The sequence below is a fragment of the Sarcophilus harrisii genome, chromosome 3, assembly GCF_902635505.1.
Source record: "Sarcophilus harrisii chromosome 3, mSarHar1.11, whole genome shotgun sequence".
Lineage (NCBI taxonomy): Eukaryota > Metazoa > Chordata > Mammalia > Dasyuromorphia > Dasyuridae > Sarcophilus > Sarcophilus harrisii.
In genome coordinates, this window is record NC_045428.1 from 556,783,910 (window position 1) to 556,807,161 (window position 23,252).

The 23,252-nt window shown below is 42.4% G+C and overlaps 1 protein-coding gene across 4 annotated transcripts in view; it reads left to right on the forward strand.

Moving 5' to 3' along the window:
* The first annotated feature begins 16,934 nt into the window (after positions 1-16,934).
* PAFAH2 (platelet activating factor acetylhydrolase 2) overlaps positions 16,935-23,252 on the forward strand; it is a 31,819-nt gene continuing 25,501 nt past the window's right edge. For 2 of the 4 annotated variants that reach the window (XM_031962542.1, XM_031962544.1), the window contains exon 1: positions 16,935-16,948. The gene's annotated coding sequence lies outside the window, so the exon portion shown is untranslated. Of the gene's footprint in view, positions 16,949-17,418; positions 17,854-23,252 lie in introns of those variants that run through there. The other 2 variants (XM_031962543.1, XM_031962545.1) reach the window with 2 other exon arrangements.

Consider the following 23,252-nt stretch of genomic DNA (forward strand, 5'->3'; position numbering starts at 1 on the left):
CCTCAATATATCTGCAATTTTGACCCCACTGCTCCTTTTATTTTTTGACACACAACTCCCACTCTCAACCCAAATCTGATCCCTCTCCCACACCACAATCTCTCAAGCACTCAAGGACAATTGTCATATCCTCTCTGAGTCAGGAGCCAGCTCCATCCCTGCTGTGTATAAATTTCCTCTCACCTCCCAAAAAGAGCTAGTTATTAAACATTTATCAGCATATCACTGCCACAAGTCTTCTCCTCTTTAGAGTAAACCTCTCCACTTCCTCTACCATCTCTTCTTTTTTTAATTTAATTTTTTCTTGTAGTATTGTAAACAGAAATTTTCAATATTCTATTTTAGAATTTTGAGGTCCAAATTCTCCCCCTCTCTTTTTCCCCTTCTCCTTCCTTGAGAAAGCAAGCAATATGATATAGATTTATACATGTGTAGTCATAGAAAGCATTTCCCTCAGTCATGTTGCTAAGGAAAATGCAGACCAGGAAAAAACTAAGAATAATAAAGTTTAAAAAGTAAGCTTCCATCTGCATTCAGACTCTATCGGTTCTTTCTCTGGAGATGGATAGCATGTTTTGTTTTGTTTTTTTTTTTATCATAAGTCCTTTGGAATTGTCTTAGATTATTGTATTGATAAGAATACCTAAGACATTCACAGTTGATTGCTGTTTCTGAATACAATGTTCTGATTCAGTTTGTTTCATTTTGCATCAATTCGTGTAAATCCTCCCAGACTTTTCTAAAATCATCCTGCTCATCACTTCTTATAACACAATAGTATTCCCCCACAATCATATACTACATTTTGTTCAGCCATTTCCCTGTTAGTAGACATTCCCTCAATTTCAAATTCCTTGCCACCACAAAAAGAGCTACTATAAATATTTTTGTACATATAGACCCTTTTCCTTTTTTTTTAATCTTTCTTATTTTTATTTTTATTTTTTTATTTAATAGCCTTTTATTTACAGGATATATACATGGGTAACTTTACAGCATTAACAATTGCCATACCTCTTGTTCCAATTTTTCACCTCTTACCCCCCCACCCCCTCCCCTAGATGGCAGGATGACCAGTAGATGTTAAATATATTAAAATATAAATTAGATACACAATAAGTATACCTGACCAAAATGTTATTTTGCTGTACAAAAAGAATCAGACTCAAATATTGTACAATTAGCTTGTGAAGGAAATCAAAAATGCAGGTGTGCATAAACATAGGGATTGGGAATTCAATGTAATGGTTTTTAGTCATCTCCCAGAGTTCTTTTTCTGGGCATAGCTAGTTCAGTTCATTACTGCTCCATTGGAAATGATTTGGTTGATCTCGTTGCTGAGGATGGCCTGATCCATCAGAACTGGTCATCATATAAGTATTGTTGTTGAAGTATATAATGATCTCCTGGTCCTGCTCATTTCACTCAGCATCAGTTCGTGTAAGTCTCTCCAGGCCTTTCTGAAATTATCCTGTTGGTCTAGACCCTTTTTCTTTTTCTTTTTTTTTTTTTTTATCTCTTTGGGATACAAACCTAGCAGTGGTATTGCTGGGTCAAAAGATATGCATAACCACCTCACATTTCTGAAATTGACTAAAATGACAGGAAAAGATAATAATAAATTTTGGAGGGGATGTGGGAAAACTGGGACACTGATGCATTGTTGATGGAGTTGCGAAATGACCAGCCATTATGGAGAGCAATTGGGAAACTATGCCCAAAGAGCTAGCAAACCCTGCATACCCTTTGACCCAGCAATGCCATTACTCACTCTGCATCCCAAAGAAATCATAAAGGAGGGGAAAGGACCCATATGTGCAAAAATATTTGTAGCAGCTCTTTTTGTGATAGCAAAGAATTGGAAAAGGAGTGGATGCCCATCAGTTGGGGAATAGCTGAACAAGTTGTGGTATATGAAAATAAAGGAATATAATTGTTCTATAAAAATGATGAACAAGCTGACTTTAGAGAGGCCTGAAAAAATTTGCATGAAACAAGAAGAACCAGGAATACATCGTGCACAATAACAGCAAGAATGTGCAATGATCAGCTATGGAAAGATTTGCTTCTTCTCAGTAGTTCAGTGATTCAAAGCAATCCCAATAGACTTTTGACAGAAAATGCCATCTGCATCCAGAAAAACGACTAAGGAGACTGAATGTAAATCAACACAGGGTATGTTTATTTCTTTTTTCTGTTTTTTAATCTCTCCCATGGTTTTTCCATTTTGCTCTGATTTTTCTCTCCCAACATGATTCATAAAGCAATGTGTGTTAAAAAACAAACAAATAAATACATTTTTAAAAAGGGGGAAAAAGATATGCATAGTTTTAGAGTTCTTTTGGCATAATTCCAAATTGCTCTTCAGAATGACTGGATCAGTTCACAGCTTTTACCCACAATGCATCAGTATCCCTGTTTTCCTCATATCTTCTAATATGTCCTTTTCCATCTTGGGGGGGAGCAGGAAAGAATCAGTTAAGCAAAACCATTTGACACATCTGATAGCAGTATTCCACCCCCATAACTTCCACCTGCCTGCCCTTGCTTCCCCCCTTCTTTCCTGATCCCCCTTAATTCTTGTGCCTTCCAATTTATCCTATTTCTATGATTTAGTACATTTATGTTTGCATGTTGTCTCTCCCTTTAGACTATAAGCTCCTTGAGGACAAGGACTGTTTTTGCTTTACTTTCTATCCCCAGCATTTAACACAGTGCCTGATATAGAGTAAGTGCTTAATAATACTTATTGACCTACCGCTCCAACTAAAGTAGAGGAGGGGAATTTCCTCATCTTTTCCCTATGGCCAAGATTGGTCATTATAATTATAAAGCATTACTTTTTGTTCTACTGTTCCTTTTGTGTACATTGTTATAGTCATTTTGTATGTTATGTTCCTGATTCTTCATGTTTTTACTCTGTGTTAGTTTATATGCATTTTCCTGAGTATTTCTGAGTTCCCCATAATTATGAATTCTTAAAATGACTGCACTGTGTTGTGGGGTGTGTGTGTGTGTGTATGTACATGGGAGACCTTTCTTTTTGTCTTTGACCTTCTTGGGGTATTGCTTAACAATGGACTAAATTATAAACAATTTACATGAAACAAGAAGAACCAGGAATAGATTGTACATAATAATAGCAAGAATGTGCAATGATCAGCTATGAAAGACCTGGTTCTTCTCAGTGCTTCAGTGATCCAAAGCAATCCCAAAAGACTTTTGACAGAAAATGCCATCTGCATCCAGAAAAAGAACTAAAGAGACTGAATGTAAATCAACACAGACTATGTTAATTTCTTTTTTCCCCAAGTTGAGGCAGTCAGAACAATGTCATTCATGAAACAACAGGTAAACTTGTTGGACTCATTATCCTTAGGACTGAGAAAAATATAGTTTAAAGACCATTTTTGATTAATTCCTGTTTCCCAGATCTACCACAGGCTAAAAAGGTTAAAAAGAGGAAAAACTGGATGTCTCCAATATCAAGAAAGTGGAGTAGGCAGGATCATAGAGTAAAAAGAATGTGAACTTTCACAACACTTGGATTTTAGTTCTGACTCTCCTTTTTACCTCTGTGATCTTGAGCAAGTTATTGAATTCTTGAGCCTGAGTTTCTTCACCAGTAAAATGTACATACATTGGAGACAATCAGGTTAAAAAACATCCTTATTCAAGTAAGTGTCTGTCAGCACTGATGGTGTCAACCTGTGGTCCTATCCAGTTCTAGGATTCTGCAAAATCTTTTGCTCCCTGCCTCCCAACATGATATAGTGGATTGCGAGTCAATCTTTTACTTTTAGATGGCTCTAATGACAAAGAAAGTTTCCCTTCTATCAAGCCTAAATCAGCCTCTCTGAAACATCTGTCCATTATTTGTAATTCTGCCCTTTCAGATCAAAGGCAACATTTGCATGTTCCTTTGAATAAACAAGAACTAGCATGTCCTTTCTATGTCTGGACATCTTTCAAGGATTTAGGTGCTGAACAGCTTGAAGGAAGGGGTCTAGCTCAGGTGACCTCCTTCTTGCCCTCCTGTACACAGGGGATTCAGGATGATTTCTTTGATTCACAGCTCCCACTGGGAAGATTAATCAGCAAACGGGAGCCACTCTGATCTGCACTAAGCTTTTTATAGACTGTGGGAGCCAACTGCCAACCACAGCTTTAATTAGATCCAGGATATAAAGACCGCTGTGAAATTCTGTCATCTCTCTCCCCATGAGTTGATTCTGGCTCTGACCAGGAGGCTGTGGTGTGGCCTCAAGGGTGCTGCCCATCGAAATGGGGACATTCACAACTGACTTTACCAACCTTGCCTCTAACAGCTGTCTTATCCCAGGGGACCAGGACAGGTAGGAAGTTCTTTGTTCATGGAAACCATCTGATCCATGGAGATATCTTTGTGTTATTTTTTACATGGTTTTGCTTTTTATTTTTTATAATAATAGCTTTTTATTTTTCAAAATACATGCAAAGATAGTTTTCGACACCCTTACAAATCCTTGTGTTCCAATTTTTTCTCCTTGCCTCCCCATCACCCCTCCCTCTGACAGCAAGTAATCCAATATAGGTTAAACATGTGCAGTTCTTCATATTTCCACATTTATCACGCTGCACAAGAAAAAGCAGATCAAAAGGGGGAAAATGAAAAAAAGACCCCACCAAGCAAACAACAAAAAAAGTGAAAACACTATGTTGTGATCCACATTTAGTGCCCATTGTCCTCTCTCTGAATGCAAATGGCTCTTTCCATCACAAGTCTATTGAAATTGGCCTGAATCATCTCCTTGTTGAAAAGAGCCTACCTATCAGAATTGAAAACCACATGATCTTGTTGTTATATACAATATTCTCTTGGTTCTACTCACTTCGCTTAGTATCATTTCATGTAAATATTGACCATTTCTTATAGAACAATAATATTCTATTACATTCATATGCCATAATTGATTCAGTCATTCTCCAACTGAGGGGCATCCACTCAGTTTCCAGTTCCTTGTCACTACAAAAAGGGCTGCTGCAATGTGGCTCCTTTCCCCTTTTTTTATGATCTCTTTGGGGTATAAGTCCAGTAGAAATACTGTTGTATCAAAAGGTATGCACAGTTTGTTAGCCTTTTGAGCATAGTTCTAAATCACTCTCCAGAATGATTGGATCTGTTCACAACTCCACCAACAATGTATCAGTGTCCCAGTTTTCCAGCAACCCCTCCAACATTCATCATTATCTTTTCCTGTCATCTTAACCAATCTGAGAGGTATGAGGTGGTTAGGTCATTATTCTTTCTATGGGAGAGGCATTATGGCCCAGTGGATAGAGATCTGGCCTCGGAATCAGAAAGACTTGAATTTGTAGGCTGATATATGTAGAACTCAATACAGATCTCGGCAATCCTTTAATTCAACCCCCTCATTTTACAGATGGGGAAACTGAGGCCCAGCGTGATAACATCACTTGCTTGTAGGCAGTAATTGGCAGAACTAGGATTTCAACTCAGATACTTTTATTCTAAATCCAGCCCTCTTTTCTCTGTACTTTTAATATAGATTGGCATGTGACTATGGGTAAGTCCTTGATATTAATGATAATAGATGATCTTCCCCAAGGCTCCCAGGAAATTTTTAAGACTGTAAATTATAGATCAGGGGGAGGAAAAGTCCAAACTTTGGTGAGCAGGAATTTCCAGTCAGGGACCATCAATCCAGTTCTGACAGGTTACAGGGTAGGACCATAAATTCTTACAAACTGGGAGTTAAGGAGGTGTCCAGCTTAGAGCCAGGAAGTCTGGACTTAGAAGTATAAACAATGCAATTAAGTATCTGAGATAGGACATTTGAAGTCTTATCTTCTGGAATGACAGATCTCCACAGCCCTAATTATCTCAGTTTTAATGGGCAGAAAAGGGGGTTGCAACCAGGAAAACTGAGGCAGGACAATTTAGGAAAACTGAGGCAAAACAATTTAGGGAAACTAAGTCATGACAATAGAAGGAAATTGTGGCACAACACTGGTATCTAGAAAGAATTAGAAACCCTAACCCTAACCAGAAATAAAGAGGGATCCTTTAAGGTAGAAGTGAAGATGGTGTGAATTCCAGGAGGGATGCTTTGCCTCTTGTGCAAAAAGCACATAGATTGGAGATAATGGAGTGTTGTGTAAGAAATAAGAAATACTCAGGAATAGATCACAGAGTTCCAGGAGGGAGAATAATGTCCAAAGAAGCAGGAAGAAAGGTTGGTATGCTCAAAGGGCTATAAAACTGTACATAAACTTTGACCCAGCAGTGTCTCTACTGAGTCTGTATCCCAATAAGATCATAAAGGAGGGAAAGGGACTCACGTATGCAAGAATGTTTGTGGCAGTCCTCTTTGTAGTGGCCAGAAACTGGAAACTGAGTGGATGCCCATCAGTTGGAGAATGGCGAAGAATGGCTGAATAACTCATGGTATATGAATGTTGTGGAATATTATTGTTCCGTAAGAAAATGCTGAGCAGGTTGGTTTCAGAAAAGACTGGAGAGACATGAACTGATGCTAATCGAAGTGAGCAGAATCAAGAAAACATCGTACACAGTAACAAGATTATGTGATGATCAACTATGATGGACTAGACTCTTCAACAATGAAGTGATTCAAAGCAATTCCAATAGAGTTGTGATAGAAAGAGAGAGAATTATGGAGACTGAATGTGAATCAAAGCATTCCCTTTGGTTTGATTTTTCTTGGGCAGGATAATGAATGTGGAAATAGTTTTGGAGGAATTGCATGTTTGGCTTATACTGGATTTCTTGCTATGTAGGAAAGAAGAGAGGGAGAAAAATTTGAAATACAAGGTTTTGCAAAAGTGAATATTGAAAACTATCTTTACATGGATTTGGAAAAATAAAATACTATTTTAAAAAGGTATGTTGGAACAAGATTATGGAGGGCTATAAAAGCCAAAGAGAGGAATTTTTATATTTTATCCAAGAAGCAAAAGGGAGTCATTAAAATTGATTATGATTTGGTCAGTTCTGTGCTTATGGAAAATCATTTTGGTAGTGAGGAGAGACTTAAGGCAGGAATATTAAACAACAGACTCTGGCAATAATTGAAGTGAAAGGTGGTGAGGGGCCTGACTAAGGGGGGAGGTAGTGTGAGTCCAACATAAGGGGGATGATGTGAAATATATTGTAGAGGTAGAAATAGCTAGATCTGTCAAATGACTGGACAAATGAGGAGTTAAAGAGAGTGATGGATCAAGGATAATGTTAAAGTTATAAACCTGGGAGACCAAATAGAAATAAAGAATTTTAGAAGAAGAATGAGTTTCAGGGAAAATATAGTGAATTCTCTTTGGGACATGTCAATTGAAAAAACTAAATTGTCTGTATTTTGTCTGTGTTGTTTGGGCCAAGAAGGAGAAGGGAATGCAAGGAATGAGATTTTATAATTTTAGCTGTTTTGCTTTCATAGGTGTCCTTGAGAAAGAGTAAATACCCCCAGGGAATGTGCTAGGGTTGCAGTGAAGGAGAAGGAGGGGGAGGTTGCCTCTTGGACTTGAAAGAATTAGCAAAGTGGAAATGTGAACAACAGCATGAGCTCAAATAATGAAAGGAAGAGCTTCTCCGGTCATACTTTGCTTAGAATTGGATATATTAATACCTTTTAAGAAGCATTATACCTTGGAAGGATCTTGATCAATCAGGATCCTGATAGGAGGAATGGGACTAACATAAAAGACCCTGACCTACTAGCCTCTGCAAAGTGTATTCTTAATCTATAAAAATGGAGTACATCCATTCTTGCAAAAATGTAAAATAAAATCTTTCCTGCATTCATCAGTAAGTCGATGAAGTTCTTGTTAAGATATTTTTGCTTCTTATAGGAGGAAATTAATACAATCTCAGGATATATTTTTTATTATAGCTTTTTATTTACAAGATCTATGCATGGGCAATTTTTCAGCATTGACAATTGCAAAACCTTTTGTTCCAATTTTTCCCCTCCTTCCCCCCACCCCTTCCCCCAGATGGCAGGTTGACCAATACATGTTAAATATGTTAAAGTATAAGTTAAATACAATATATGTATACATGTTCATACAGTTATTTTGCAGTACAAAAAGAATTACTTTGAAATAGTGTACAATTAGCTTGTGAAGGAAATCAAAAATGCAGGTGGACAAAAATAGAGGGATTGGGAATTCGATGTAGTGGCTCATAGTCATCTCCCAGAGTTCTTTCCCTGGGTGTAGCTGGTTCAATTCATTACTGCTCTATTGGAATTGAGTTGGTTCATCTCATTGTTGAAGAGGGCCAAGTAATCTCAGGATATTTAAAGTGCTATCCTTTGGCCTGCAAAATTTCAGCATTGATTCCTAAATCCCCTGTTATTTAGGGACAACCCTCTCCCCATACACACACAGCATTTTTCGAAGCAAATTAAAGAGTGGGGAATGATGTGGACTTACTCTCTTTTCCTGCCAGGAAGAAATCCATATGGCTATTAACAGGCATCACCAATTCCCAGACTATCCTGTTTGTACAGAATGATTATGAGGATGGAACTCTATCACTCTCCATTGTCTATCCCCCAACTTCTGGGCATCTTTAAACAACCTTTGAGATATTAATATATCTTTTAGACAGATCTGAGACCTGATTTGCCAAGTATTCCATCTAATTCCTCCTCAGTTCCTCCCTCTGAGTTACCAAATTCTTTCATGAGAACCCTGCAAGGTTATATTTGCCCTATAAAAAATCTGCTCGTGATGAAGAGCTTTGCTAAGTTCTTTCCAGGACTAAGCCTATTATCAGTTACTGTCTCTCTCCCACTTAGTGTCTTCCTTTTAATGGAGTCTTTGTCCTTATGATGGCCAAGTCTTATTAGTTTGCTAAACTCTTCTGTGGATTTAACCTGTCAGTCAATAGTGTACCCAGACCTCATGGCATATTCCTTCAAAGAATTCTTCCAAAGTCCTTTCCTTGATAATGATAACTCTATTTATTCCTCTCTCAAATCTATTTCATATTTGCCACTCTTGATGCCTATTTTACCTTATTTTGTCTGTAACCACTTCTTCTAAACAAACTTACCTTTTGGCAAAGAGAATGGCAAAAAATAATAAAGTGTTCTCCTCTGTTAGAGGGGCAGCTAGTTGGAGCAATAGATAAAATGGAGCACTGGGCTTGGATTCAGGAAGACTCATCTTCTTGAGTTCAAATTTTACCTCAGATATTAGCTGTATAATCCTGGACAAGTCACTTTATCTTGCCTCAGTTTCCTCAACTGTAAAATGTGATGGAGAAGGAAATGGCCGCTCTAGTATTTCTGCCAAGAAAATTCCAAATTGGTTATTATTATTCGTTATGTGGTTTTGAGCATCACTAAATTACTCTGGGCCTTGGTATCTTCATCTACAAAATTAGGAGGTTGAATTAGATGGTCTGTGAGGTCTCTTTTAATTCCAGAGTTATGACAAAACAAGATCACTGCCTTCGAGTTTGCTTTACTGGGATTATGGAGAGTCAACTAAAAACAAATGAACATGTGTTAAAAGGACCAAATGTTCTTGGTCATAGAGGGCAGAATAGGGAGTAATGGATAGAATTATAGGAAGGTAAGATTTTTAACATTGAGTTAAAAGTGGAACTGTGCTCTTTAGGAGGTAACAGGTTCTCCCTTTACTAAAAGTTTTTTAAGAGGCTGCCATTTGCATCTAGAGAATTATGGAGACTGAATGTGGATCAAAGCATGCTATTTTCACCTTTTTTTTCTTGTGGCTTTCCTCTTTTATTTCGATTTTTGTTTCCCAACATGACTAATATGGAAACATACTTAAAACGTTTGTACAAGTATAACCTACATCAGATTGCTTGCTGTCTTGGGAAGAATAGAAGTAAGGGAAAGAGAAAAAAAATTGAAACTGAAAACAAAAATGATTGTTGAAAACTGTCTTTACATGTAATTGGAAAAAATTACTGTTGAGAAAAAAGGAGGAATCTGAATGCTTGTTAGGAATGTTATAGAAAGGATTTTGGTTCACAAATGGATTGGGACAGTTGCTTTCTGAGATCCCCCCTTCCACTGACAAACATGAACTTCTGTGTTTTGGTGGTGAGGGCAAAAGGTCAAGGGCCTTTATTACAATGGGACTTGCTGAGAAGCTCCTTACCCTGTATGGCATCAAGAAAGTAAGGCAGTTGTTAAGTAGTGTATAGGGCCCCCTCTATCTCACATGGGCTCACAGAAAAGTCATCCCAGGTTCAGAACACTCTGTAGGTCAGAACCCATTCACGACCACAGCTTATAAGGTTCCAATTGTTAATTCAACCAGTTATCCAAAAAATAAATTGGCTCAAAACTAAGGACATTTAATCAAATGGCAGAGCAAATAAAGTGAAAATATAATTCTGTCCCCACTGAACATATCAAGTAAACTCTTACACTCAATCCTAAAACCATTGTGTAAGGGCACACAAATAAGGAAAAGAAATGATCATTAAAATGTATGAAAGTGAATTGAGGGCCATCTCTAGCCATCCTCATGTATATCTTACTAGTGGAGCTAGATGCCTCTGGAGGAGAAAGTGAGGCAGGTGACTTTGCACAGCCTTCCTTTAAGGGAGCTTAAATCCAATTCATTTGCATATCATGGGCATCACCTCTCTGATGTCATGATTTTTTTTCAAAAATAAAGGACAAACAACAACAGCAACAAATAAAGTGAGTATTTGTATGAATGTAATGGAATATAATTTATTTTTTATAAGAAATGGTGAGCAAGCTGATTTCAGAAAAGCCTGAAAAGACTTACATGAACTGATGCTAAATGAAGTGAACAGAACAAAGAGAACATTGCACAAGCAACAAGATTATGTGATGATCAACTGTGATGGACTTGGTTCTTTTCAACAATGAGGCAATTCAAAGAAATTCCAATAGATTTGGAATGTAAAGAGCCATCTGCATCCAGCGGGAAAACTATGGAGACTGAAAGTGGATCATAGCATACTACTTTCAACTTTTTGTTGTAGTTTGCTTGCTTTTTCTTCTTTATCATGTTTTTTCTCCTTTTGAGCTGATTTTTTTTGCACAGCATAATAAATATGAAAATATGTTTAGAAGTATTGCACATCTTTAACCTATATAGGATTGCTTGCTATCTAGGGGAGAGGAGATGGAGAAAGAGGGGAAGAAAAACTTGAAACACAAGATTTTGCAAAAGTGAATGTTGAAACGTATTTGGAAATATCTTTGCATATATTTGGAAAAATAAAATAGTATTTTTTAAAAAGGAGAAGAAAATGAATATACGTGTGACATGAGGAAACTCAAGGCCTGGGCAAATAACACTTTTGATGCCACACATAGCCAAAGTCCTTGCATGATATCATGCTTCTTTCTGATGAGTGTATCATCTTGTCAGAGCATCAAGCTTCTCTGTGCTACTGTCTTTTATGATTTAGTTCTTCAGGCTTATCTACTATGTTATTATGTATTCTCATCTACTAAGACACAGTAATTAAGAAAGTTTCTCTCTGTCAAAGGTTTGTTACAACAGTTTGTTACAATATAACTAGTTACCACATCTAGCTAAAAACAGTTTACAAAAGTCACACTATTGGTAGGCTAAGATTGTCTATTTTTTTTTTTTTTTTTTTGCTCTAGTCTGGTGCTGATTTGAAGTCTATGGTCCCATACAGCTGCCATATTTAGAGTGACAAAAATCTTTGTGTTTCTAAATATACTTGAAATAAAGATTTTGGAACTTCTCAACTTCATTTCAGAAATTCTGCAAAATTAAAAGCTGAAATCAAAAACTTCTAAAATTCCAAGATCCACTATGATAGGGGTGAAAGTAACAGTAAGCAAGAGCAAAAGCTAAACAGCAAAAAGACTCTGATTAGTTATGTGGCCTTAAGCAAGTCACCAAATTATACTGTGCCTTAGTTTCCTCATTTGTAAAATTAGGAAGTTGAAGATGATCATTTCTAAGGTCCCTTTTAATCCCAGAGCTATGACAAAACAAGGTCATTGCCTTCTGGTTCACTTTACTGCCTATAACAAAAGCCCTTGACTTTTACCTTTTATGCAACATGTACCAGTATAAAATAAACAATGATGAAGGCTGAGAGAAAGGATTTTATCTAGTACAACTTATCTGAATTGTGAGTAACTGAGTGGGTTTCTGTTTCCAAAAGAATATGCTTAAGTGAATGGAAATGCTGGGTAATCTGGATTCTAGTCTTCTCTCAGAAGCAGTTTTGATGAGATGTTCTGCTTTTAGGGCTTCAGTTTTTTTTTCTGTAAAATGGAGGTAATAATGCTTGGATTACACAATTAGGATCATAGAATTTCAAAATGAAAATGACTTTGGAGATCATCTAGCCCAATTCCTCATTTTTAAAGAAGGAAATTGAGGCCCAGGGAAGAGAAATAATTTGCCCACAACTATCCGGATATAAAATAATGGAGAAAGAATTCCAATCTGGGTCTTATGAGTCCCAGTACAAGGCCTTTTCAATTAGAGAAGGCTGATCTTATTCAAAGCAAATCTTGAGAGCCAGGTTTACCTTCAGATGAGAAGCAAATAGTTTCCTAGGAGTTAAAAACAGAATTGGATGTGGCTCTGTCAGACCCAGGGGTCCAAAAAGGGTCCCACTTGAATTTCTGGGAGGTAAAAGAATGCATAATGCAGAAAAGAGAATCGATTCATCACAACCGGTTACCAGGGGAGAGAGGGAGAGAGGAAAAGAGAGAGACAGCCTTCTCGACTCAACTCCAGCACAGTATTTATTAGAATCAAACAAAGGTGGCTACATGCCAAAGCATAGAGAGATGCACTTGCACAGAGAAAGGATTACTTATATAAGCATTAGTCAGCATGGTTACATCATTCTTAGTATATATGGCAGCCTGCAGATCCAGGATCCTTGAGGCCTAGGTTTTCACACTTCACCTGTTCAAGGATCCATTCCCAGCTTAGTTGTGTTATAGGATTGTTGCCCGAGGCACTGCATTCATACCCCAAACAACAATATATGCTATAATACAGGAGAAGGCCAAGCTCACCAGAGAGGAGGATGGTCAGCAGTTCTGGCCAAGTAGAGCCCAGGCTATTCCAGCACCACTGCAGGGGATCTCCCATAAGGGTGTGGATCTCCTGTATGTGTGAGCTCACGGTTTGTGGGGTTGCTGAATGTGATATGACTATAGTCAAGAGTGAAGACACAGCCTTGTGTATAACAGGGCATGCGTGCTATCTTTGGCAGCCAAGAGGAGATCAAGAGCCATTCAATTTTGCAGCATGACCTTCCACATTTGTCCAAATCCATCATTCAGGAGGGACGGCATGCCATATGAGCATTAAGGGCCTGCTTCAGATGGAAAGTCAGAACAGTGACTTGTTGCTGTGTGTACAACCTCCCCTTGGGGTGAGAATATGGCATTCCATCATGTTCACTTCATGTACTGCTCATCCCCAAAGGTATCCAAGTTTTGAGGCCACATGGTTGGATAGGATCCAACCAGGCAAAACCAGGTATATTGCCCCCTCCATTGTCCCACCAAGTAAGCTCACAGTGTTCCCACAGGCCCACAGGGCCCTATAGGGCAGAATTAGTTTAAAGGTGATAGGAGAGGGAAGTCATTGGCACAAGCAACGCTAAGTCTGCCCATCCAACAGTATGCAACTGAATTTCGAGTCCTGAGTCGGAGGCCTTAGGGTTCTGGCCAGGTTTGGTGTGCCATACCCAGTCTTCTGATGGAGTCCTCGGGGGATCTTCAGGAGAGAGAAACACTGTAGAACTCATTAGGGAGAGGATACAGATACCCTCAGGAGGGACATACACTTAAACTTGTAAAGGCCATTTGTTCATAACCCAAGCGGCCACAGTTAGGTTCTGTTCTAAATCTGTCCCCCAGGGTGCAATCAGACTGAACCAATGGAAGTGAGGGGCTTTCACCTTCCAGGGCCACTCCAGCCATACCTTAGTGTCTGGCGAGAAGGTACAGGGCACCGATGGGAGTATGCTGCCTTGGGTACCCATCTAGGGTTTTATCAGGACATCCTCTGAAGAGACTATTAGCTGTATAAGGGGTGCAGCCCATTGGATGAGGGCCTGATAGACAGCCCATCTATCTGCACACTGGGTCAAAGAACCCTCTTCCCAACCCACCCCAAAGCACACAGCCCCAGACTTGGCCCATTGGCTACTTTGTCTTGCCCTCTGCCTCATTCCAAAGGATACTGGTGGAGGGCTGCACTGCAATAGTCATCCATGCAGTATTGGTAACAGAGCTGGACCGGTCCATGTACTAGGCGGACTCGGGTATCGTTCCCTTTCCTTCCCTAGAAGGGGCCATTGGAGGAGGTTCTGTCAGGGACAGGGAGTCCTGCCCCTCCAATGGCCCCAGTTTGTTCTGTAAATCAGTTCTTAGTAAACTACTCAACAACATGCTACGCTGTTTGAGGTAGGCTCTCCATCTCTCTAGGATGATAGTCTGGGGTATAACCCAGCTCTGGACCTCTCTGCAGATTGGGTATGTGGTCTGCACCGACACTGGGGCTTGCTGAGTGATTGGTTCAGTGTCCTGGGCAGTAGCAACATAGGTACCAGCTGTGTCTCAGTCAGGCTGTAGTGTAGCACAGCCCCTTTCCATAACTGGCTCCAAAAACTGAGGGGCTGCCAGAGTCACTGGGAGCGTTTCCACAGGCCCCACCTAAGACCCTCAGAGGTCACATGTACACCAGCTCAAAGGGCCACCTCGGATCAGCTGTCAGTAGGGCTTGGGACTGCTTACCAGATCTCCTGCTCCCCAGGAAAGCCTGCTTTGCCACCTCTGCCCAATCCCAGGTGACTCCCTTTTTGATCATGTTGTACAAGAGTCTGGACAGTTGGGTCAGTGGGGAGTAAACACCCATTTAAAAAGTCCAGGTAGGTTGGTAATTGTGAAATTAATGGGGGGGGGGGGAATGTATGCTTGCATCTTATCGATCATAGCCTTGGGCACTACTTGTGCCTCACCCAACCCAAGAACGTGATGGACCCCCGGACCTCTGCAGGACTGACGGCCCATCCACACGCTTGCAGGCGGGTAACAACACTTGGTGACACAGGCTCTAAATCTGGCAAAAGCTCAGAGAGCAGCACGGCATCATTAACAGAGTGAGGCACGCTCACATTCCCCACCTTGGCCCACCCTTCTAAGTCCTTGGCCACAAGCTCAGCCTTTCGTAGGACTGGGTAGGTGTCCCACTGGCGGGACTGTAAATGTCCACTGTCGGCCTTCCCAAGCGAAGGCAAACTAGTCCTGCAAAAACATGGGTATTTGTACAGAAAAGAAGGCCAAGTCCAAAACATATGTCCTCAGAGTTAAAGTTAATTGGTCTAAAAGTCCCAAGTGGGAGGACAGCAGCATGTAAAAGTGGGATGACTCTGTTTAATTCCTGGTTATCAAATGTCAATATCCAATCCATTGGTTTGTGGAAAATTCATCCCACAAGGCTCTTGGGGGGTCCTGGGGGGGATCTGGTCCCAGGAGGCTGAGAACCCTTGGATGGTCAAGCCCCATCTGTGGGACGCCCACCCACAGGGCAGCCGAAAAGGTAAAAGAAGCCAATGCCTGTATGGGGATAGCTCTGCAGCCTGACCCAGGGCATCCTGGGGGGTAGCCTACAGGAGGCATAGTGGCCCTGCTGCTGCGGCAGCAACCTTGGGTTTTTCCCTCTCCGATTCATCTTCCCGGCTCTCCAAAGCCTTCTATAGAGATGCTGGGAGGTGTGGTCCAGAACCTCCTCCGAACATGGACACCCTCCCCCCCCCCATTCCTCTATAGGGAGATAATGCAAATGGGGGCGCCTTCCTCAAGGGGAGCCGGGGTGTGGGGGAAAGTTGTCTCCTCAGCATCCTGCTGAGTACTCCGAGTGTGGGGGGGGGCACCGGAAAGGGTCCCACGTGAGAGAGAGAAAAGGAGGAGGGGGAGGGAGGAAGAGGAGGAAGAAGAAGGAGAAAGAGGAGGAGGAGGAAGAGGGAGGAAGAGGAGGAGGGAGGAGGAGGGGAAAGAGGAGGAGGAGGAAGAGGAGGAGGAAGGGGAGGAGGAGGAGGAGGAAGAGGGAGGAGGAGGAGGAGGAGGAAGAGGAGGAGGAGGGGAGGAGGAGGAAGGGGAGGAGGAAGGAAGGAGGAGGAGGAAGAGGGAGGAGGAGGAGGAGGGAGGAGGAAGAAGGAGGAGGAAGGAAGAGGGAAGAAGGGGAGGAGGAGGGGGGGGGAGGAGGAAGGGGAGGAAGAAGAGGAGGAGGAGGAGGAGGGAGGAGGAGGAGGGGGACAAAGAGGAAAGGAAAAAGGAGAAAGGAAGAGATAATCACCGGATACGAAGGAGGGAGAGAGGGCAGATGAGGTGGGGAGACAGAGAGACAACTTACCCGGGGCAGGGGGGAAGGAGGGAAAAAAGGAGAGAGGGAGTGAGAGCCCCTCTCACGGGGGTGGGAAGGCAGGGAGTTAGGGATGCAGAGAAAGGTTCCCTTATATGAGGGTTAGCGCGGTTACGTGTACGTGGCAGGCCTCAGAGACCAACCGCTCGGCGGAATAGCCCGGACAACAAGTGGGGGAAAAACCTAACAAAACACGCTCCCGCAACCCCAAAGACTTCCCCCACCCCGCGTCTGGCCCTTCCAGCCCACCAGGGATGGGCGCCGCTCCAGCTCGCCTAAAGGGGAGGGGGGCCCCCCGGAAGGAAAGCTAGGGACAGCTATGCCTTCTGGGAGTCGTAGTCCTTTCTCCCAAAGGAGCGCTCTCCCGAGACGGCGCGCGATGTCTTTTGGGAATTGTAGTCCCGATGAAAAGGCCGTCTGGGGCTTCCGCCGGAGGATCTCCAACTTTTTGGGGGAGGGGCGGGGGGAGGGGGTTCCGCCCTCGCTTGTCTACGGACCCAAAGGTGGTGTTTTAAAGGACCTCCAAGGCAGGGTGAGTCCGACCTATGGTGATCCCTTCTTGCGCCCCTTCCTGGCCCCGCGGCCTCCCCCCTGGCCCCTTCCCTTACTGAGCTCCTCGGCGAGCCCCATGGCTGCTCGTGGTTCCCCTTCCTCAGGGACTCCTTAGAGCCCCCGTTTCCTCCTTGATCCCCCACAATCCTAGACCCCCGCCTCGACTTCCCCCTGACTGCCCCCCTCAGTGAGCCCTCCGTGGCTCCCCATCACCCCCTGATACCCCGAGCTTCAGGGCGCCCCAAAGCTTCCTCGCCGCCGCGCTCACTGCCAGCCCGGAACCTCTCCCTGAGAAAGCGCCTGACCCCTTGGTAACCCCAGCGAGTCCTCCTGAGCCCCTTTGCCGGTAACCCCACCCCTCAGTGACCTCTGCCCTTGGCCCCCCTGGTGCCCACCCTTCGCCTCCCAGTCCCCCCCTTTTCCCAGCCGCTCCCCCTTGACGCCCAAATCCCCGTCCTTACAGCCCCTCACAGCCCCCAGAAATGCTCTGTGATTCCTTACAGCCTCTCAGTCCCCATGCTGGCCCGCCTCAGATCCCCAGGGCCCCCCACCGGTGTCACCACCTTATTGAGAACTCTCCTGCGCCCCAATAACTCCCCCCTTAGCTTTGTCGGCCCTCCCTTGAGCCCTTTATTAACCCTCCTCACCACCCCCTTCCGACCCCGCTCGGCCCGCGTTGACCTCTTGCTGATCCTTCAGCCTTCCTTCTGGTCTCCTCTGTGACTCCTCAGCGACCCCTGCCGAGAGCCCCTCGGGGACCCCCCCCCCCGGTACCACCAGGCGGATAAGAATAGAAAAGGGGGGACAAAGGGGGCGCGTCATTCCGGAGACCCGCGAAGGACCGGAGAAGCAATCTGGGGAGCCCTAAAAGACGTCCGAGCGGAGGTGACTGTGCTAGGCGGAGGCCGGGAAAGGAGCGCCTAGGAAGGGAGCTGCCGCAGCCCAGGGGAGGAGATCGCCGGAAATTGGGCGCCCATTGGAGAAGCCATTGGGGGGGGGGGGGGATTGGCCTTGGACACTGACCACTCAGAACGCATCCCGGGCTGGTTGGTGTCTCCGTCTGTGGGAGATTAGAATGGCTTCTCATCCCGCCTCTGGTTTCTCGGAGAAGGCACCAGGGACTTCCTTCTCCTAAGTTTCATTTCGAAAAGGGAATTAATGTTGATTTTGATGAAGTTTATCTACTTTTGGCGGTGATTCCTTTAAATTCTGCCTTTACTAGTCTTGCTGCCTAGTCCACCAGGGTCTCAGGAAGAGACGGACAGATGTGGAGTCGGTCTCTTCCAGAGCTCCCGGCGCAACAGTCTTGTGCCAGATAGGCTGGGAAAGATTAGAGGAGTTTAGGACTAGGGAACTGGGCCAGGGATCATTTAAAGGGGAAACAGCATCTTAAAGGTCAGGACATAGGGAAAGAGAAAAAGAGGCAAGACCTTTGGTCAACAAACTTAATTATTTCCTATGCTTGGTAAATGTTTCCCCTGCTTTACTAAGATGCAAACTTCTTGATGGGACTTAGAATCATAGCTTTGAAACTAGAAGGAACTTTAAAGGCCAAGCCTTTCATTCTAAAGATGAGGAAACGGTTGTAGAGCATGGGATGACTTACTCCGAGTCACACAAACTAGTAAGTGGCTGAGCTAGAATTGGAACTCGCATCTTCCCATCAGATCCAACTTCCCCCTCCCTCCCATGCTGCCCTGCCTCTCCATTTTCCACACCTTTTCTCCTGGAGCAGTGGTGTCAAACTCAAATAGAATTGATTGTGCATAAGGGTTCCTGAGGTTACCTGCTCACTTAGAAAATCACAGATTAACATTATCTATGTTCTATTGTGTTTTTGTTTTGTTAAATATTTCCTGACATATCTTTGTGCGTGTTGTATTCCCCAGCAGAGCAGGTGCTCCCTGGGGTGAGGATCTCCCGGCCATGCCCCTTGGGCCAGTTACACAAAGTGGGGCCCGGATAGACATTTATTAAATCTAGTTAAATTACATACATAAAACAGCAAAATGGTGCAGTGGATAGTGCCCTGAAATCAGGAGGTCCTGAATTCAAATCTGGCCTCAGACACTCAACATTTCCTAGCTATGTGACCCTGGGCAAGTCACTTAACCCCAATTGTCTGGGGGGAGAGGGTGTTACATACGACTTACACTATTTACCTTTGAGGATAATTGTGAGAAAAGCATTTTGGAAACCTTCAAGCACCATAAAAATAGGAATTATTACTTCTCTCATAGATCACATAGAAGAATGTAATAATAATCTACATTTTTATTTTGCTTGAAAATCATTTTGATCCCAAGCACTCTGTTAAGTAAGTGATGCAAGTATTATCTCCATGAGGATCTGAGGGGTTAAGTGACTTGCCCTAATCCCACAGGCGAGGTAGAATTGGTGGCTCCTATTTACAAAGCATTTCACATTTGTTCTCTCACTTAATCCTTGCAATTACTCTGTAAATTCTCTTGTTAATCCCATTTGACAGAGGAGGAAACTGGGGTGCTGGGAGTGAAATGAATGCCACATAGCTAAAATGTCTAATGGTGGAATTTGAATTTGGGTCTTCCTGACCTCAAGTTCACCATTTTACTTCAGAAATGACATGCAAACTATAAAGGGAAAAGTATAACAACTCCCCAAATGTTTATTTTCTCAAAGCCAAATAGAAAGGACCTTTTGGCTTCCCCATGCTCCTTCCATTAACAGAGATGACCGACAGTTTTTCACTTGAGCCCTACTGTGTATGTGAGAAAAACAGAGTTTATCACCTCTAAAGAAAAAAGAAAAAAAGAAATGGGGGGAGCTATAACTAAAACTTGAACCCTATGCTTTTCAGCATGTGATTTGTTACCTTGTACCTGAAATGCATATTTTGAATTCAATTCAGGAAGCATTTATTGAGATCCTACTATGTGCAAGGTACTCCAAAAACATCAAATTAACAGCCCTTATGGAATCAAATGATCTTTTGAGGGGATACAGTATATACGCAAATAAATATAGTACAAGGTAAACTAAGGGAGACAGTGTTTAAGGTGTGTGTGTGTGGGGGGAGATCTGGGAAAGTTTCACAGTGGAGTTGACACTTCAGCTAAATCTAGAAGGAAGTCACAGATCGGGAGTCTGGGAGGTGACTTGTGAGAGTGTTTGAAGGCTGGAAATCCAGTTTGGGAAACAGCTAGTATTTCAGTTTGGCTGAAACGGTGAGTTTTTAAAAGGAAGTAATGTGAAATAAGGCTGAAAAGGCAGATTGTGAAGGATCTTAAACAGAAAATTCAGTAGTTTTCATTTTCTCCTAGAAGCAGTGGGGAGCCACAGAAGGTTTTGACCATAGGGATGAGCCTCTCTTTGCCTTATGAATTATTTTGGTTAAGGTATAGAGGATAAATTAGAGACTGGAAGCAGAGAGACCAATTAGGAGGCCATTGCAGTGGTTCAAGTGAGAAGTGTTCAGGAATTGAACAAGAGACAGGGGAAAGACTTCAAGAGATAGGGGGTTGGAATTAATGACTTTGGCTCCTCTTAAAGACTCACCGTGTTCTAATTTATTTTGCACTTGGACTGCATACATGTCTAAGCAAAGAGATTCAGAGACTCCACGCAGCAGCCAGCCCACCTCCTCCTCCTCCTCTTCTGCCAGAGCACACCTTTCCCTTTGTTCTTCTTGGCAGTAGTTCCTGGGCTGATTTTAGGCACCAGAGTAAACAAACTCAGAAAGAATTGAGCACTTGCAAGATGGAATTAGGAAGATTAGAAGTTCCAAAGGTGAAGACAAAATGAGCCTCTAGGGGCCTCTCATTAATGCACAAGGTTCTGATGGGCCCGCAGCAAATCCTAGACTTGGAGCCTAAAACAGCCTGGAACAGCCGGCTTGGATTCTCAGGCTTCACTCCCTTCTCCAGACAAGTTCCCCCAGGTGCCCTCCTTGGGCATTTCTCTTTAGTGACCTCCCTCCAGCTTTGCTGCTCTAGTTTTCTCCTCTTCTGCCTCATAGCTGATCCCCTTAGGGCCAGGGTGATAAGAAGCTACTTCAGTAACCTCACTCTATTAATGTACTAATTCAATGCAATAAACATTTATTAAATGACTACCACTGACCCTGTGCTTGAGGCTGGACAGAGATGAAAAAATAGTGTAATCAGGGCAGCTAAATGGCGCAGTGGATAGAGCACCAGCCCTGAAGTCAGGAGGACCTGAGTTACCTCAGACACTTAACACTTCCTGGCTGTGTGATCCTGGGCAAGTCACTTAACCCCAATTGCCTCAGTCAAAAGAAAAAGAAAGAAAAGAAAAAAATATTATATATAGTTCCTGACCTTAGGGTACTTATAATCTAATGGATATGGGGGAGGAATACAACAGAGGCACAAATTAATATGAAACAAGTGAAAATGAGATTAATTCTCAGAAGTCATCCAGAGTAGAAGAGATCACTTTCCTCTGAGAAGAGAAAATAGGGAAGGCTTCATGAAGGGCTGGTACCTGAATTAGGCCCTGAAGGAAGGAAGGAACTTTGATGGATGGAGAAGAATATTTCAGGTATGGAAAAAAGTTATAAATAAAGACATAGAGAGGGAAGAAGACAGGATGAAAATAGTACAGTTTGAGGGAGACAGAGAATTAATTAATAGGAATAGTATGAGATAAAGCTGAATGGGCCACTGGACCCTGTTTGTAGAAAGCCTGGAATGCCAGAACCAGGATCTTGTACTACATTCAGCAAGCAATAGGGAGCAACCATAAGTTTTTGAATAGAAGAAGGTCACAGCTAAGAGAAGTATGTGTATTAGTAAAATTGTTTTCATGACAGGGAACATAGATAGGTTTAAAGACAAAAAGAGCAGCTAGGATATTATTATGACAAACCAGGTAGGAAAAAAGGTAAAAAATAAAAACGCAGAATAACTCATCTATATAGTATATTAAAGCTTTACAAAGTGATCTCATCCAGTCCTGAGAAGCAGATGGTGCTGATATTTTTATCTCCGTTTTAGAGATGAGGAAACTCAGTGCCAGTGTTGTTATCTCTGTTTTAGAGATGAGGAAACATGGAGTTAGATGGGTAATGTGATTTATATAATATGTTCTCCAGGCTAGAAGCGAACAAAGCTGGGCGTCTGATCCTGGGTCTCTGGACTCCAAGTTTCTTCCTACATCGATACCTCCACACGATCCCTCATCACAGGCAAATGAAGTCTCAGACTCACCCAGGAGCAGTGGGCAGACCAGCATGGTGGAGCCAAGCAGGGCCCGAGAAGTGGATTGCGTCTCTGGGGAGAGAACTTTAAATGCTGGCTAAAGCTTGGGCAGGAATTGAGGCTAGGCTGGTGGTTTCAGAAGCAGAGCTTCCCACCAGACTTTGTTTGCTTTTTCACCCACTTCAATTCCTTTTGCTTCAGCCAAAAGAGCTCAAGTCCAGGCCTTGTTCTGCCACTCCTCAGAGTGGACGGGTCAGTTCCCTGGGGGCCCAGTTCTCCCTTGTAAGAGGAGGGGTCAGATTAGTTGTCCTTCGGACCCTTCCTTGCTCTGACACACTATGTTCTAAGCCCCTCCCAGCGCCAATGTTCTCAGTTCTAAGGTCTCTTCTAGCTCTGACATTGTGATTTTTATCTGCCATCTTCTTATCTGTGTCCTATTTACTCATTTTTCAAGACCCAGCCGTGGCCTCAACTCTTTTTCTAATTGTACGCTGATCTTTTTTTCTCTCCTACTATTCTTATAATTAGGCCTGTAGTTTAACCCACTTACTTAGTCTGGAATTATTTCATGCATGTCGGTTCTGTATTCTCAGCTGGATTATAAACTTGAGTGGGGAAGATATCTTATATGTATTTCTGAACCTCAGAATCATCTTTAATTTCAATTCTTAATTTAATTCTTGATTTAATTTCTCTTTTTCAGTCAGGTAATAAGTCTTGTAAATTCTACCTCCCTAACTTCTCCTGCACCCATCCCCTCCTCCCTACTTAACATACCTCCATTCTTACCCAAGCCCTCATTCCCCTCTTGCATATACTATTTTTTAAAAAATTAATTTAATTTAATTTTTTATTTATTTTTAACATACATTGCTTTATAAATCATTTTGGGAGAGAAAAATCAACAAAAAGCCATGGGAGAGAGAAAAAACAAAAAAGATGTGAACATGGTATCTGTTGATTTACATTCAGTCTCCTTAGTTCTTTTTCTGGATGCATATTGCCCATACTATTTTAATAGTCTTCCTCCACTGGAATATTCCTAAAGTACAGATCTGACCATGTCACTCTGATTTTCTTGGG